Source organism: Hemicordylus capensis, chromosome 5, assembly GCF_027244095.1.
Source record: "Hemicordylus capensis ecotype Gifberg chromosome 5, rHemCap1.1.pri, whole genome shotgun sequence".
Classification (NCBI taxonomy): domain Eukaryota; kingdom Metazoa; phylum Chordata; class Lepidosauria; order Squamata; family Cordylidae; genus Hemicordylus; species Hemicordylus capensis.
In genome coordinates, this window is record NC_069661.1 from 85375730 (window position 1) to 85393056 (window position 17327).

At 41.4% G+C, this 17327-nt stretch overlaps 1 long non-coding RNA gene across 1 annotated transcript; it reads right to left on the minus strand.

The window, feature by feature from the left end:
• Positions 1-3066: 3066 nt before the first annotated feature.
• Positions 3067-14218, minus strand: LOC128327533 (uncharacterized). The gene is made up of 3 exons (XR_008308660.1): positions 13981-14218; positions 12065-12104; positions 3067-8571 (listed from the first exon to the last, which is right to left on the minus strand). It is a non-coding gene; the product is annotated as an uncharacterized LOC128327533 (long non-coding RNA).
• Between the last annotated feature and the right edge of the window lie 3109 nt (positions 14219-17327).

A 17327-nucleotide genomic window follows, 5' to 3' on the forward strand; every position in this document is an offset into this window, starting at 1 on the left:
TAAACGGCTTGGGCCCTGGGTATTAAAGAGAATATCTTCTTCGTCACGAACCCCACCGCCCATTGAGATCATCAGGAGAGGTCCATCTGCAATTGCCACCGGCTCATCTGGTGGCTACTTGGAGATGGGCCTTCTCTGCTACTTCCCCAAAGCTTTGGAATGCACTCTCTGCTGAAATAAGAGCATTCCCATCTCTGACAACTTTTAAAAAGTCTTTAAAGACACATCTATTCACCCAGGCTTTTAATTAAATACTATTTTTATTGTTTTAACATTGTTTTAAAACCTTAAATTGTTCTAATGTTTTAACTTTTTCTGTTGTCATTTATTGTGTTTTATTGTTAAACCGCCCGGAGACTTAAGTTTTGGGCGGTATAAAGATATGAAAAATAAATAATAAGTTAAATAAATAAATCTCAGACTTCTTCTATCCAGTGGCTTACTTCCTGTGACTACCACTTATCTGAAAGTCCAGAACTTGAAGAGCAGGAATGCAGTTCATGTGTCAATGATGCTGGTAATTAAAATCACTCCAAGCACTTAAAAGGGCTCTATTTTCTAACCATATTTTATTAAGAAAGTATTTATAGCTATCACTGAAGGAAAGATATTTTAACAGACTCTTAGCTACAAGTCTGCTTTCTTTACCAAGCAGCAGATAAAGCAGGCCTCTCTCTGCAGACTTTCTGCAGGAGATTCTTTGTACTTTGTTAAGGTGGTTATCCCTTACACCTTTTTCCTGGCAGGGCTCCTGTGCCTAATAAAAGGCAGGCAAAAATGCAACAAATAGTGTTTTTCCATCCAGCATCTCTCTGCTTGGAAAAGCTTTACTAGCTGGAATTTTTCCCCCTGGTATAACTGTTAAAGGAACATAATCCACCCTCTCTTCAGAGCCCATGTCTAATATACTTTCATAGGACAACAGTGGCACTCACTTCATAGTCAATTCTATTTGAGTAACTGAGGAAAACCTAGAGATTAGTCATAATAGTTTGCAGCAGATAAAAACACGCTGATGAATGACTCCAATACACTTATAAAGAAGCCAAGTTGGGCATGATGTGGAAGATCGCAGCTGTGCGATCTGGGGGTCAACCCAGGTCATGGTGCTGAAGGAGAGGGGCTTTAATGCTTTCCCAGTTAAAATCCACTCCAAGGCTATTTGCCTTGTGGGAGAAAACCAACAAGTATAATACATGTTTGGCCTTGGGAGAGTGATTTTAATTAGAAAACAGCACAGGGTGAAATAGCAGCCCGGTCCCCCAACACTCATGGTCCTGACTTTATTCCATCTTGCCCCATGCAGCTACTAGGCCTGTGCATGCTTGAAAAAGTCAGATTCATGATTCCAACGTGATTCAATTCTGGAAATTTTGGGATTGGATTATTTGCCCCTGGGCATGTTGGATATATATCACAAGTATTCAATTTATTTATTTATAACACATTTATATACCACCCACTACCAAAGTCTCTAGGCAGTTTACAACAAATCAAACCAACAAACTTAACACATTTAAAACACATACAATTTAAAACAATTGATTAAATTCAACTAAAAACATCAGCTAAAAACTTCAACTGAAGAGATGTTTCTTCAGTTGTTTCCTAAAAGCCATCAGGGATGGAGCAGCTCTAATCTCAGCAGGAAGTATGTTCAGCAGCCCTGGGTCAACTCCAGAGAAGGATCACCACTGTTGCCACCAGATGAGCTGGTGGCACCCTCAGACGAACCTCTCCTGATGACCTCAATAGGTGGCAGGTTCAAAAGAAAGAAGGTGTTATCTTAAATACCTTGGGCCCAAGCTGCTAAGGGCTTTATAGGCAGCTTTTGTATAGTACTGCCTTTAATTTTTTCTGAAACCAAAGATCTTCCATGGAGCATCATTCCACCAGCATGTGGAGGAATCTGCCCTTTGCCTTCATGAAAACTGATAACAGCATGCCCCTTTTACCACCACCCCTTAATATTTCCAGAATGGATGGGCATACAGTTATGAAATCTGGCACACATGAAGTCCACATTGGCAGGACACTGTGTCCCTCCCTACCACTTCTCAAAGCTATGGGTCACTCCTCTGATTATTTTTTTTGAAATTTTTTATTGCATTTTACTAAATACATATTTTTTTAAAAAGAAAGAGAAAAAGAGAAAGAATGGGTACATCTCAAAACTTTCAGCTTACAGCGTGAAAAACAACCAGATCATTAACCAAAGATTAACTTGTCCAACCAAACAGCCTTCCATAAGTAAGATTAAAAAATAAGAAGTGCAAAAGATACAAAGCCAAAAATACAAGACAAGCATTAGGATCAAATTGCAAATCAGATTAAACCTAGGTACCATTAATTTATATTCCATTTGTATATATTCTAAACTGCCAGGTATTACCAGTTTATTTTCTAGGTTGCCAGATTGTAAAAAATTTACCAATTTATATTCTAAGCTATCAGATATTAAGTAGTTAATAACAAGCAAGTTAGAAATAACTGTGATATTTGGGTAATACATATTAAAATACTGTTTATCACTAATAGGTATTAAAAAGAAAAAGAAAAGAGAAACTCCTAAGGGTGTATCTTATAATCGTTATCAGGGGACAGAGCCAATTAATCTTAATCCAGAGTAAAGATCTTTACTCCTCTGATTTTTGGTAAACTTGTGGGGGATGGAAAACGGCTAAAAATGGTTAAATCTGGCTTGTTTCCAATGGCGGATTACCACATAGGCAATATAGGCAGCCGCCTATGGTGGCAAAGCTTGGGGAGCAGCATCTGGAGGGAAACTTAATTCTTCCCCCGACCACCACTTTTAAAAAATGCTGCTGTGTAGCAGCAGCGAAGGCTCTGCCTGCCTCCTAAACCATCACAGGTGGTGAAGTCGGGCACTGGAGGATGCCAATGAAAGAGGTCCTCCCTCAAGCCCAGCTTACTCACAAAAGACACAGAGCGGGCGATATCGGACCTCTGCGCATGCACACGCACACGCCCAAATTCGCCTGCTCTGTGTCATTTGTGAGTAAGGCAAGCTTGAGGGAGGATCTCTTTCGCTGTCATCTTCCAGTGCCCGACCTCATCTCCTGTGATGATAGGAGGCGGGCAGAGCCTCCACTGCTACACAGCAGTGTTTTTCAAGGTTAAAAAAGACAGAGTTAAGCTTCCCTCCCGCCCAAGCCCCCTTACTCTTGTCCCTGAGGTGGCAAATCTTTGGCTGCCTGTGAGCGGCCAAAAGATTAATACTCCCCCTGCTTGTTTCAAGCCAGAAGTTTATTAAAAAGATCTGAAGCCCCTCCTTGGACAATCATTCTACCTCCATGTGGAGGAAAAAGGACATTCCTTTGATTTTATATTAATTTTTTTCTTCCCAACTGCAGGAACAGACATACCATTTAAGAGGGTTTAAAAGGACTTCACACCTTTTAATCCCTTAATGGCTAGAAGGGAAAGTGATAAATTCTTTCTAACAACATAAACAGAAAGATTCAAAGTGCTTTCCCTCTTACTATATGCTTCTGCAAGGAGTGTTCTTTTTCCTCCTCATGGGGGTTGAATGATAGTCCTAGGGAAGGGTTCAGTTCCACAACCTTTTCTTATGTTCTGGCTTGAAACAATCCTGTTTTAGCCCTTTTTTCTGTTTTTAACCTTTTTTTAAAATTCCCCCCAAATCAGATGAGCTACCCATAGCCTTGAAAAAGAAACCCATCAGAGTCCTGCCAATGTGGACTTCATGTGTGCCAGATTCCTCCACACAGGGGTGAAATTAAGGTCCAAGGAGGGGCTCCAAATCCAGACATTTTTGTAAACTTCTGGCTTCAAACAAGCTGGTGGGGAGGATTTATTTAAGTATTTAGTATTTATTCTTCTATGTAAACTTCTTTGGAAAATTTTGTTGGAAAATGATAGATATGTAGTAGTAGTAACAACAGTCCAAAGTCTGTTTTGGACTGTGAAACACTAAAGACTGGTATCTAAGGTACCAATTGGAAGGTTGCCATAAACTATAATGCCATTTGCAATTGCACAGTGCTAGCTCTGGATAGTTTTTAGAGCTGCTGATTATGAATGCAGCAATATATTTTACTCCAAAATATAGAAAAAACATTTAAAAAGTATTACAAGATAATACATGTGATGTGCTTTGAACAAGCTTTACAGACACTAAAGGGCTATAAATACCAAGCACTATCATTATGATCAACAGCCAGTAATGGCTGTTGATCCCTCGTTAATATCTTCCATCTCCAATAACCAATGGGGTAGTGTGATGTGAACTGTAATGCCAAGACTGTTACGAAACATGAATGGAGAATCCTCAGAAACAAAGTGAACAGTACATTGGCAATAACCAATCTATTTAGACTGCTCATTGTTATTTTAATTGCCTACAAAACACTAACAAGCGTGGATAAGATTCGGCCCCAGCTGTGATGCTTTGAAACTGCACATCATGATGCTGCATTTTCCCACCATGACTCTGCAGCACCATGTCATGAAAGTAATTACAATACAATTTATTTATTTTACTTCAAGCACTAGGATTATTCCCAGTACAATATTTAACAGTTTGAACAGCACTTGTGTTTTTAAAAGCAGATGATCACGAGTCTGAGCCTGAGCATCAAATCATCATAATCGGGAGGGGGGGGGATCTATTTTATTCAGGAAGGCTTTTAACTGCTGAGTTTGAGTCATTGAGTTTGGCTGCTGTTTGATTAGTATTTGTATTTCTTTAGTGTTTTACGACTGGTGTTTTAGTTTGTTTTATAGGTATTAAATTTTTGCATTCTATTTGTAAGACACTGGGAGAACCCTTTGGGTTAGTCGGCAGAGTAGTACATATTAGAAACTTTAAAAGTAAATAACTTAATACAGTGTATTTGGCACAGCAGTTAAGTAGTTATGGAATATGCCTAAAACCTGAGAACTGGCAGTGCCTCACACATTTATGTCTTCTGCAAGCCAGTCTCATGCCTGAAAACATAAAATGGGAACAAAAGGAAAAGTTGCAGGTACTGAGATAAATATGCAACTTTCCACATATTCCTCAGCTTGCAATGTGCAATCAGTGTTACCATGTTACAGCTTCCAATACATGAGCAAGCAACTTCATGAACACTTCTATGTCAGGAAATCATAATTGGGATGTAGTTCTTAAAAGTCTTGATTACTCATCAAGTAGGCATATCCAGTCTACCCAGCTTTACATGCATATTTATAAAGTGTAAACACTTTATAAAGTGTTGTTGTTTTTAAAAAGTATTTTAATTGGTTTTAAATAGTTTTAAGCGTTTTTGAATTTTTTTCCTATTGTTTTAGCATTGTTTTAATTGTGAGTTTTATGTCTTTTTAAAAGTTATTGTACACCGCCCAGAGCCTCTGGATGGGGCGGTTTATAAATGTAATAAATAAATAATAAATATTTGGTTAATCACTCATGAGAATGTGGATCTGCAAGGCACTACACAGTACATAAGCCAAAATCATTAACTACACAGAAGAAAAAACCTTACAAAAGGAGAGTCAGCATGATTTTTGCAAAGCTAAGTCTGCCTTACTAACCTTTTAGAATTATTTGAGAGTGTCAAGGCCTGTGGACAAGAGTAATCCAGTTGACACTATATATTTGAACCTTCAAAAAGCTTTTGACTGTCTCTCACCAAAGGCTTGTCAGTAAACTTAGAGCCTTAGGTTATAATAAGAACACGAGTTCTTTTATGGATCGGTAACTAGTTAAAGAAGCAGATAATAGGCATGAATTGACAATGTTTGCAGTGGAGGGAAGTGAGAAGTGGATTTTCCCAAGGATCTATATTGGAACAAGGCTTTAAAATGAGTTTTAAAATAATCTAGAGTTAGGGGTAAGCAGAAAAGGTGGCAAATGACACAAAACTATTCAGGTTGATTAAAATCAAAATGGAGATCTCTTCAAATTGGGTGACTGGTCAATAAATTGGAAAATGTGCTTCAGTTTAAATAAGTGTAAGTTATGCACATTGGGACAAAAACCTCCTTCACGTATAACTGATGGTGTCTGAGCTGTTGGTGACAAACCAGTAGAGAGATTATGGGGTCATGGCAGATAGCTGTCAGAGATTACAAGGCCTGACACCATTTTCCAACCTACCAGGAACAGGTAGGAAGGCAGCACGGTTGCCTTGGAGCATGTTGGAGGAAGAGGAGTCCACATTTCCCTGCTCTTCTGCATCAGGCTGAGGGCCAGCAAAACTGGATGCAGCATCACTGCATCAGCAGCAGCAAGGGCATATGAGAAGCATCCTCAGAGCAGTAACCTGGCCACTAGTACATGGCATAAAAAGAGGAATGCTCCCAAGAAGATGGCGAAAGGTTCAGTTCTCATGGGATCTGGAGGGAGCGGGTGAATATTTAAATAATAAAGGGAAAGAGACCAAGAAGAAGCAAGCAGAGAACAACTGGGTCTCCCTGGAGAGAAGTCAATGGAGTGACAGCCGCCCCTGAGGGAGGATGAGAAAGTAAGAAGCAACCTTTTCCCCTCCCCAGTCTGAGGTTACAAGTGGAAAGGCAGGACAACAATAGCTCAATGAAAACACTGACCCAGGGTGAGGCAGCTATGAAAAAGGCAAAGTCCATTATGAAAGGGACTGAAAACAAAACTCCAATATTATAATGCCTTTATAAACATCGGCAGTGTGACCGTATTTGGAATAGTGGCCAATGTCAGACTAATATTGTACTGATGGAAGAACATGTTCCATTGCATGGGGGTGGGCAGGTAATGTTTGGTGATTCCCCCTTTCTGCAGCAGCCACCTATGCTTCCCAAATATATGTCTCTGGGAGTTGGAGGACCCTCAGGCACAGGCAGCTGTAGGCCAATAGACAAAAACTGCTTCTCCCCATTTGTGTAACAGAAAATCATCTAGGGTTGGAACACCTTCCTTATGAGGAAACAACAACAACAAATATTACTGTTGGAGGGTATTTAGGGCTTTTTAGCATTTTAAGAAAGGTGACTTAGGGGAGACATGATTGAGGCATATTAAAATATGCATTGTGTGGAGAAAGTGGACAGAGAAAATCTCTTGACTGCTGTATGGCATCACAATGTAGTATTGGCCTAGAAGTGGAACATGGCAAAGGCCTCACCCTGGAGGTGAGTGTGCCTTTCAGGTCCATCTCTGGGCTATAAAGGGTGAGGAGAAGGGATAAGGGTACATCTATTCAACCACTGGACCTATTTGTGTGGCACTATATTGTATGCTCTGTTTAGGAACAGGGTTTGACAACACTGTTAGCATAAGCTAAAATTTGAAATTCTGAAATGTTTGCACTTTGGGAGTGATATACTGTGGTCAATAAAGCATGTCCATTAAAGGTAAAGTGTGCCGTCAAGTCGATTTCGACTCCTGGCGCCTACAGAGCCCTGTGGTTTTCTTTGGTAGAATACAGGAGGGGTTTACTATTGCCTCTTCCCACACAGCATGAGATGATGCCTTTCAGTATCTTCCTATATCGCTGTTGCCCGATACAGAACCAGTGGGGATTTGAACCGGCAATCTTCTGCTTGTTAGTCAGACATTTCCCTGCTGCGCCACTTAAGGTGGAAGATCATCTAAGTTTTTCAAAATGTGATTTTTGGTCTATAGCAAATTTCAGTTTTCTGTGTATGTTCAGTTTTTTTAAAGTCCATCCCATCAACCTCCACAGAAATAGTTTAATAAAGCAAGTACCAAATTAAACTATTTCTGTTGAAGTTGATGGACAATCGGCAATATAAAGCCTTTTTAAAAGAACAGAATACATGGCAAGTCTCTGCATGTTAATAATCCAATATATTTCAGTATAATTTTATCCAAGGCTATTAATTTGCATTATGCTCCTAACCACTTAGACCATATTCCACTGGATGGTTTACCATTTTCAAATAGTATCTCAACAGCAGAAATCTGATTTCTTGGGCTCCCAAAAGCTTGCTTCACATAGAAGCAAACAGATATTGGGTTATATTGGCAGTTCTGATTGCAGTGTACCAACAATGAATATTGAAACTGTTTGCTCCATAGTCATCTCCCAAAGGACATTTAGACGGTGAGAGTTTTACTATAGCAGCAACAGAGTAGGAATTTGTCATCTGAAAACAAAAGCTGTAAGAACGAATGCTTCTGTGGTTGCTACACTGTTAGCGATCAACTGCAAATGAGGGGCAGGAGACAGAAACACTGGGCAGGGAGCACATCTGGGAAAACAAATCTTCCAAGTCTGGCCTGAGCAAATATAAGCTGAAATATTTTTCAGCAGGAAGTGATGCTTTAAGCTTTAAAATGTGCTGGCAGGAGGTCAGAAAGCATGTATTGTGACTGCCCATAGCAATTCAGTAAATAAGGAGTAAACACTGCACACACCTCAAATGTGCAATGGCTTCACTTGATGTTATGGCAGCTCAGAGGATGAATTATTTTAGTCCATTAAAATATTTTGCTAAGTTAGCAGCAGGAGTCCCCCCACCCCACCCCACTTTTGCTGGTAGGTAATGAGTCCACATGCATCATTCCTGCTGGCACTGGGTCTTTCATCTGGTTCAGGAGATTTCATTCTGTGTACAGGAAAACAAAGAAGTGGCATTTAATTTTTTTTTGGTAAGAAATCAGTATAAGCCAACAGTTTGTGCAAAAGTTAACTTAAAGTGATGCCTTTAAATTAAAGTAATGCCACATGCCATAGTAGGACCTAAAATATTTAAGTTTGCAATGCACTGTTGTATTTCATTCTGGCATGAATGCAAAGCTAGCTATGCTAAGTCTTCACAAAATGATCCACCACTCTTCTACAGATTAGTACTTTATAAAGAACTGGGTGGTTTAGGGAGCCATTGTATTGGGAAGCAGATACTCCCACTACCAGATGCTGATCAGAAGGAGGATTGTTCACCAGCTCTTTCAGTATACCCAATTTAATAGTTGCTAGAACTATTTAATAGTTGCAATTTAATAGTTGCTAGAACTAAGAGGAGGAACCACACAAGATGCACTAGAACCAAGGAAAATAACCAGAAGTTCACCTTGGACTTTAATAGACTTCCTAATAAGAGCTCTTGCCAAGATTTGGTTATATTCTGGACACTGGATTTTCCTGAGAACTATTGGAATTGAATCAGTATCCTGATACAAAAACTCCAGTGATGACCATTTAAGATTGAGGATTGGTATCAGAGGAATGAAATAAGCCTTACCTCCCCTGCAACTGGGCAAAGAGGCACCTTTTACCATGGTGATTCCCTTTATTTAGCAGGGGGAGAGTAACTGGCCCTATCCACCCCAGCACAGTACTTCCAGTGACTGTTGCTGGTGTCTATCTTACGTTTCTTTTTAGATTGTGAGCCCTTTGGGGACAGGGATCCATCTTATTTATTTGTTATTTCTCGGTGTAAACCGCCCTGAGCCATTTTTGGAAGGGCAGTATAGAAATCGAATTAATAACAACAACAACTTCCAGGTTAGGCCTGTAGATCAAGGGATATACTTGGAGTTGACCTTCTTTCTGCCAGAATCCCATAGCCAGAGCAATGGTTTTGGTCATTTGCTTACAGACACTCCATTCGCACAGAACGTGAAACTGGAGATTAAGGGGCCAGAAGTTGCCAAACCTGCATTTCTGAATGCAGGAAACTCCGGTTCCATGTGGAGAGCAACTCAAGTTTTCTCCAAACTCCAATTTGAAGCATCTGGTTGTGGTGAGTTTCACCGCTCCAACCTGAGGTTTAACGCAGCCTGCACTACGTCCAAATGAGGGACTGCAGGCTGTGTTCCTTGTAACTAGAGTTGAGAGAGGAAGTTCCTCCCTCTCTCTGGTTGTGATTGGCTGTATGGGCTGTCCTTCATGAAAGGAAGCCCACACAGCCAGTTCCCCCTCCTCTCTGCAGTTTCCCTGACTGCAGAGAGCCTGTTCTCCATCGCATCCGAATTCGGACAGGAGAGCAAGTGGTGGGAAGTAGAACCATGGGTCCATTGGACCCATGTTATGTGCAAATGCAGCCAGTATCTTGGGCCAGAATTCATAAACATTCAGACAAACGGGACATACCTCTCTTTCTTTATTTTCCCCTTGTTCCAGGCTAATAGTCAACTCACTTGCAAAACTTTGACCCTCTAACTGTAAAATGGGGGAAAGTAATGCCCTACCACACAGAGTTGTTGAGGGAAGTAATCAGAAAAATACCGTTGATGCTCATTTGACTTGACTACCATGGACTCTGAAGTAGTCCATAGAACCCAAAGGCTTAATATAATACATTTATTGGTCAGATTTATGTCCAGCCTTTCTTCTAAAGAGCTCAGAACAGCTTGCGTATAGCTATCAAGCAGTCTTCCCTCCAGAAAATTGACAAGGCCAGATCTACTTTGTTTTGGCAGCTGAACTCCTTGTCATCTGCCTTAAGACAATTCTGTGGACAACATCTATGCAACCTACTGTGACATATTAATATCACCTCAGATTCCTGGCACATTCTCCTCTACCATTTATGCATGAAAATTTGGTTTAAATATAGTTCCCAATGGAGGGTATTGGCTTTAGCATTTTTAAAAGCCTGAAATGTAAACCTAATTTATTGCTGTCTGAACATTATACATATTCTGCATGAAATTCAGAGTGTTTTTTTGTTTGAATAGACTTATTTTTTAAGTCGTCTCTACCCTGCTTGGCACACATTCCTCATGCAAAGTCCCCTTTTTTAGGTGCATTCATTTATCATGAATAAATTGATGGCTCTTTTTTCCCCTTAAAGAAAAGGCTACTTTGCAATTATTATGCAGATGCTTTTTAAAGCCTAGCCCATTAGTCTTAATTTAAGAATTTAAACAGCTGTTCAATGTATTTAAAAATATTCCACTTTGGCTACAATCCTAATCATGCTTCTCATGACTCAGTCCTCCTGAAATACACGCGAGTGTAGCAGTTACAGCCAAAATCCAACACAGGGTTAAGCCCATTGTATTTGATGGACTTGAACATGTTATTGCTTATATTTGTGCTGGATTGTGGCTGTCTCCTTTAACAGCTTAACTGTGATACTGTTGATCTAGTAGTGTGTGTTTGTGGAGGAGGGAAGCCTTACCTATATCGTATCCTATCCACATTCTTCAGTGATTTACACAACAAATAGGAAATAAATAAGGAATAATAGAACATTCTGCTTTTTAAGACCTAGAGGCTTTTCACACGATTAGTGTTAAGAGCTGTAAAGGGGTTTGCAGGGAGCAGATGATCCAAAGGCAGCCCTGGGCGGCTGGATCGGCCACCCACATGACTGCCGGCTCTGTCACAGAGCCAGCGGGGGCTTCGGGGGTCACTCAGAAGTTGCAGGATGCCCTGTGCTGTGGCAATACACGAGCAAAAAGCACTTGCTCCGTTAACCTCATCTAAGGGGAAGGGTATTTATGGAGGCTAGCTGCCAGGAGGCGCGTGGCTCCCGTTGCAGCACACGATCAGCCAAAAGCGGGCTAGGCTCCATTAGCACGCTTTTAGGCGATCGTGAGAATAGCCTCATAGTGTGCATTGAGATAAGCACTGATCACACCTATAGATAAAAGTTTATCTGTATACCAAGGCATGGTAACTGCTTCAACATACTTGAAATTTCTTTGAATTCACATATGTACTATTTTCCATGGTACTGTAATTAACTTTGGATCAAAGTTAACCAAATCTAAAGTCTTAGTAGACAGAGGGGGGTTGTGATGCAATTTATTTTCCAGTTCTTCACAAATTATTTTATAACCTAAGATTACAGTCGTAGATGCAATTCGCATCACTTTTTCACACTCTCCTTCAGAGTAATCCTGCCTTCTTTGAAGTAGATCTAAGCTTCATTTCCCATGTTAACTGTACTCCTTCTAGTCAAGACTCCTTTCCAGACACCAGGAAGATCAGTCTGCTTTACTAAACACAGCTCCTGGCTCCTTTTCAGATGCAGACATCCAAGCTCCCTCTCCACAGCCTGTCTGTTTCCTGTACTGCAGCTATCAAGAGGTTTTTTCCAAATCAAAACAGACAACCCATACAGGTAGACATGCTTTTGCAATGCTTACTGCTCATCTCTCAACATGTCCAGTCGAGTTGCCTGTAGTCCTAGATGGTTCAGCCAGCGAATGAGGAAAAAGAAGGTGTCAGCCCGACATGTGTACAAGAATACATCTTAGGCAAAGCCCATTTCCCTGGAGACAGTAACGATAACTCAGGAAGGGCTACATAAACACTGCTGCCAACCCTTTTAAAGTCAGAAGGGGGAAAAATATTTCCAAGATATTCTTGCTTTGCATTATGGAAATGGAAATGTATTTTGTGTCAAAAGAGCTGAGCATAAGACCCACTGCAAAAAACCCCAGTGAATACAAGAGGACAAGGCCCTTGCACTAGCACTGGGACCTCTCTTTGCCACATGCACTCATGCAAACAGGCTGTTGGTATTGCTGGGTCAGCATTTAAAATCTGGACTAGTTTTGCAACTCTGAGTGATTTTTCTCCCCTATTTCCCTTTTGGTTTTTTCACCATTATGCAGGCAGTGGTAGAATAAAGATATGGGCAAATTATAGAAGGAGGGTAGAACACTTTTGCTGGGGGTGGTGATCAATTGTGATCTTATATTAGAAGTGACAAAAATAAAAGGAATTACTAGAAAAGGAACTGAAAATATAACCACCAGTATTGAAAAGCAAAATTCTAATAATGCAGCTCCCCTTGGAATACTGGCTAATATCCAGACAAAGTTACTCAAGCATACTTCTCAAGTATTACTCTAAAGCAGGAATCCTCTACTTTGGGTCCCCAGATATTATTGGACTTCAACACCCATAATCCCCAGCCGCAGCGGCCTTTGGTTGGGGATTATGGGAGTTGATGTCCAATAATATCTGGGGACCCAGTGTTGAGAATCCCTGCTCTGAAGGACCACTTAATTCAATATGACTACTCAGGAGCAGTATTCCCTCTAGGGCATGTGCATGTGTGCACGCTCACTTTTTTTAAAAAAATGTCCATTCAGTTAATTTTAAATGCTACTCAGGTTGAATCAGGAAGTCCCCACTCTGAATGCACATGTGCAAACACTGCCTTGATACTACTGCCCAGAACAAAATTCGTTCTGCACACAAATTCGTTCTGCAAAAAATTAGAGGAACCACTGCTCGGGAGTAATTTAGTCTGGATGTCAGCTATTGTGTACCATTTGGGTCATCCCATCTGAAAACACATTAGCTCTTTCCAAGCATTCAGTACACTACAGGCACATTATCATGCTAACTAAAAGATACCCCACCTCCACTGCCGATGCAAAACGTAGCGTTCCCTGCACCAACTATGAGTACAGTGGTTGTATCAAGCGACAAACACTGTACGTGGGTGCTGTACACTAGGGCACTAGTTAAGGGCTCAAGGCTATGTAACATGTCAGCTTCACATGTCAACAGGATAGATCAACAGGATAGAAGAGCCCCTGGTGGCGCAGTGGTAAAAAAAACTGCCGCCCTGTAACCAGAAGGTTACAAGTTCGATCCTGACCAGGGGCTCAAGGTTGACTCAGCCTTCCATCCTTCCGAGGTCGGTAAAATGAGTACCCAGAATGTTGGGGGGCAATATGCTAAATCATTGTAAACCGCTTAGAGAGCTTCCAGCTATAGAGCGGTATATAAATGTAAGTGCTATTGCTATTGCTATTGCTATCTTGCCAGATGGCATTGTAACCATGTACACCAGGGCTACACAACTTCAGCCCTCCACTTGCTTGTAGACTACAACTCCGATCATCCCCAACCACAGTGGCCAAAAGTCCAATATCTGCAGGAGGGTCAATGTTGCAAAGCCCTGATATACAGTGTACACTGCTACAGAAGGCCTGAATTGGGGGAAAGGATCTAGCCTAAAGACCTTAGAAACCCTTATGGCATAAGGGTGACTCCTCACACTGGTGGGTCAGTCCCACAACCCATATCAAAGTAGAATGCTTACCTTTGGCACTGCTGCACAGGTGCATCCCATGTCATTTGTTCATGATTTGAATGCTATCAAATGTAAACAGGCATTGGCCAAACAGAAGAAGAATGGTGAGGATGGTAGGTTTCTGACATGTAGGCACAGGATCTGCATGTGAAAATAAAAATGCACAGCAGAACCACCTTCGCTATGCAAATGCAGGAGCTCTGTAGCACTGCCGTGCATAGAACAAGCCCACTTTATTTATTTTGTTTTATTTATATACCGCTTGACTCAAAGGCTCTAAGCAGTTAACAACAATAAATACAATAAAAACAGAACAAAACAAACTATTAAAGCAATATTTAAAACAATCTAAAACATTCAAAGATTACTAAAAGCCAGGCTAAAAAAATGTGTCTTAAGGGCTATTTTAAAAGCTGATAAAGGTGTTGAGACACAAATATCTATAGGGAGCACATTCTACAGCCCAGGAGCAACTACACAGCAGGCTCACTCCTGAGTCACCGCCAGATGAGCTGGTGGCAACTGGAGACAGACATTAATGTGCAGTGGGGATCATGCAGAACAATGTGTTCTCCCAGGTAACATGGTCTTAAACCACTTAGGGCTTTAAAGGTAATTACCAGCACTTTGTATTTTGCCCAGAAACCTATTGGTATCCAATGCAGTTGTTTTAAGACAGGCATAATGTGGTCTTTGAAAGAAACCCGGAGACCCATCTAGCCACTGCATTTTGGACCAACTGAAGTTTCTGGACTACATACAAAGGCAGCCCCATGTAGAGCGCATTGCAGTAGTCAAGCCTAGAGGTTACCAGAGAGTGCACCACAGTTCTGAGATCATTGTCTTCAAGGAACAGACGCAGCCACTGTTCCCTCTAACGGATTCCCAGATGTTGTTCACTACAACTCCCAGCATCCCCAGCTGCAATGGCCTTTGGCTGGGGATTATGGGAGTGGTAGTCAACAACATCTGGGAATCCCTGTTAGAGGGAACAATGGATGCAGCTGTTGTATCAACCAAAATTGACAGAAAGCACTTCTGGCCATTGTCTCAACCTGAGAAAGCAGAGTGAGGCCTGGGTCCAGAAGCACTCCCAAGCTGCATATCTGTTCCTTCATGGGGGGTGCAATCCCATCCAGAACAAGAAGATCTATCATGTTCCTCGACATATGACCCTTACCATGAGAACCTCCATCTTGCTTGGATTCAGTTTCAATTTATTATTCCTCATCCAGTCCATTAAATGCCTATAGACAGGCATTTAGGGGGATTATGCAATTTCCTAATTATGATGTCATGGAGAAATAGATTTGGGTGTCATAAGCATATTGATAATACCCTGCCCAAATCTCCTGATGATCTCACCCAGTAGTTTCATGTATATGTTAAAAATGATGCAGCCCTGAGGGACACCATACAAAAGCTCTCGTTTCAGAGAGCAACTATCTCCTAGTCATCCCACCTGGAATCTACCCTAGCAATAGGAACAGAACCACTGCAAATCAGTACCATCTATTCCCAAACCCCTCAAAAGATCCAGATGGATACCATGGTCGATAGTATCAAAAGCCACGGAGAGGTCCAAAAAACCAACAGAATCACACTCACTGTGTCCATTCCTTGGTAGAGATCATCCATAAGGCCGAACAAGGCTGTCTCCACCCCATAGCCTGCTCTAAAGCCAGTTTGAAATAGATCTAGATAATGAGTATCTTCCAACACTACCTGGAGTTAATCAGCCACCACCCTCTCAATTACCTTGCCCACCCAAGGGAGATTGGAGACTGACCTATAACTATCCATCACTGAGGGCTCTAAGACAGGCTTCTTAACATAAAGTCTCACAATTGCCTTCTTCAAACATAGAAGCATCCCACCCTCCCTCAGCAAGGCATTTATAATGTCAACTAGGCCACCTCTAACAACCTTCCTGCTAGATGTTATAAGCCATGTTGGGCATGGATCTAAAGGACAAGTGTTAGGCTGAACATTGTTGGAGACACCCTGACCCCAACATTAAACCTAGAGTTACCAGCCCAGTGTTATAGGGAATCAGGCCTGTGTCTGATTCCATTTTATTAAGGGATCAATTAATGCCTGAACTCAAGGTGAACTGACCAGTACGTGACTTGCCTCTGAGACTGATGGTAATTGCTCTGTGAAGGAAGAGGCAATCCAGCATTGTACTTCCCATGTTTATGAAATGGGTACTCAAAAGAAATACAATGGCCAAGCTTGGTCTATCCAAATGCTAAAATTTAACTTACTATCAGATAATGTCTCTGGACTAAGCTAGAAGCTGAGCTCACATTTTCTCCTGCAAAAAATCCTTGTTAATGATTGCTCTGCTCTGCTCAAAGGGGATCATCCTCTCTCACTCTCTGAGAGAGATCCACTATGTAGAATTAGTAGTATTGTTACACCCGATTGCTGTCTTTAGGAATAACTGAATCATTGTGTTACACCTATCGCTTCGATTCTTCTTTGCTAACACCTTTTAATACCTTCTGAGACCAGGCGCCAGAGTTATGGGGAAAGAGGTGATGCCCATTTGCAAGCTCAGAGATGCAGATTTGCTTTGGACAAATCTCCATAGAACAATCTCCTCCCCAAAACAGCCACTAACAGAAGATGGGATTCAGATGTCCCTGGACTGAGCTAATATCCTGAACTAATATCCATAATTAAAAGATAACACTCAAAGGGTAACAGCAAATTGTCACCTTTTTGTGACCCAGGAAGGATGAGGAGATTTAGAATAGACTCTATGGAGATCAAAGGAAGAAACAACTATAAAGAATGGAGCTCACTGAACAGAAAGCTAGCAAGCTTTGCCTAACCAGCAGATCTGTGCTCAGGAGCCATCCCAGAGTTTGCTGCTAAAGCTGCGGGGCTAAAAGCAGGAACTGTTTCCATGGACAGGAACCGTAGATGACCTCCGCAACAAGTGAGAGGTCCAGACTACCCAGCCATGGTGCTCGCTCGCTCTCCACTTCGCTCTGAGCAGCTGCCTCCAGCCTGCTTGCCTGCTTGAAGCTTGAACCCCAGGCTCCTGTTCTCCAGCACCTGCGTTCTCCTCCATCTGAAGCCTGTACGTTTCCAAGCTCCAGCAATGAACAAATCCTTTGAAGCCTTCTTCATGAACCTGGTGAGATGCCTATTCAACGCACAGTGCAGCCTGCTCTCCTCCCTACTAATCGCTGCCATACCTCTCCTATGCTCTCCCTTCTTCCTCTGCTTCTCTCTAAATGTTTTATTAGGATCTGTTGGATAGCTGTGATTACTGATTGCACACACATATGTTAGTTAGGCACATTACCTACACCTTGAATCAGAAACATGTTTTTAATTAGGAT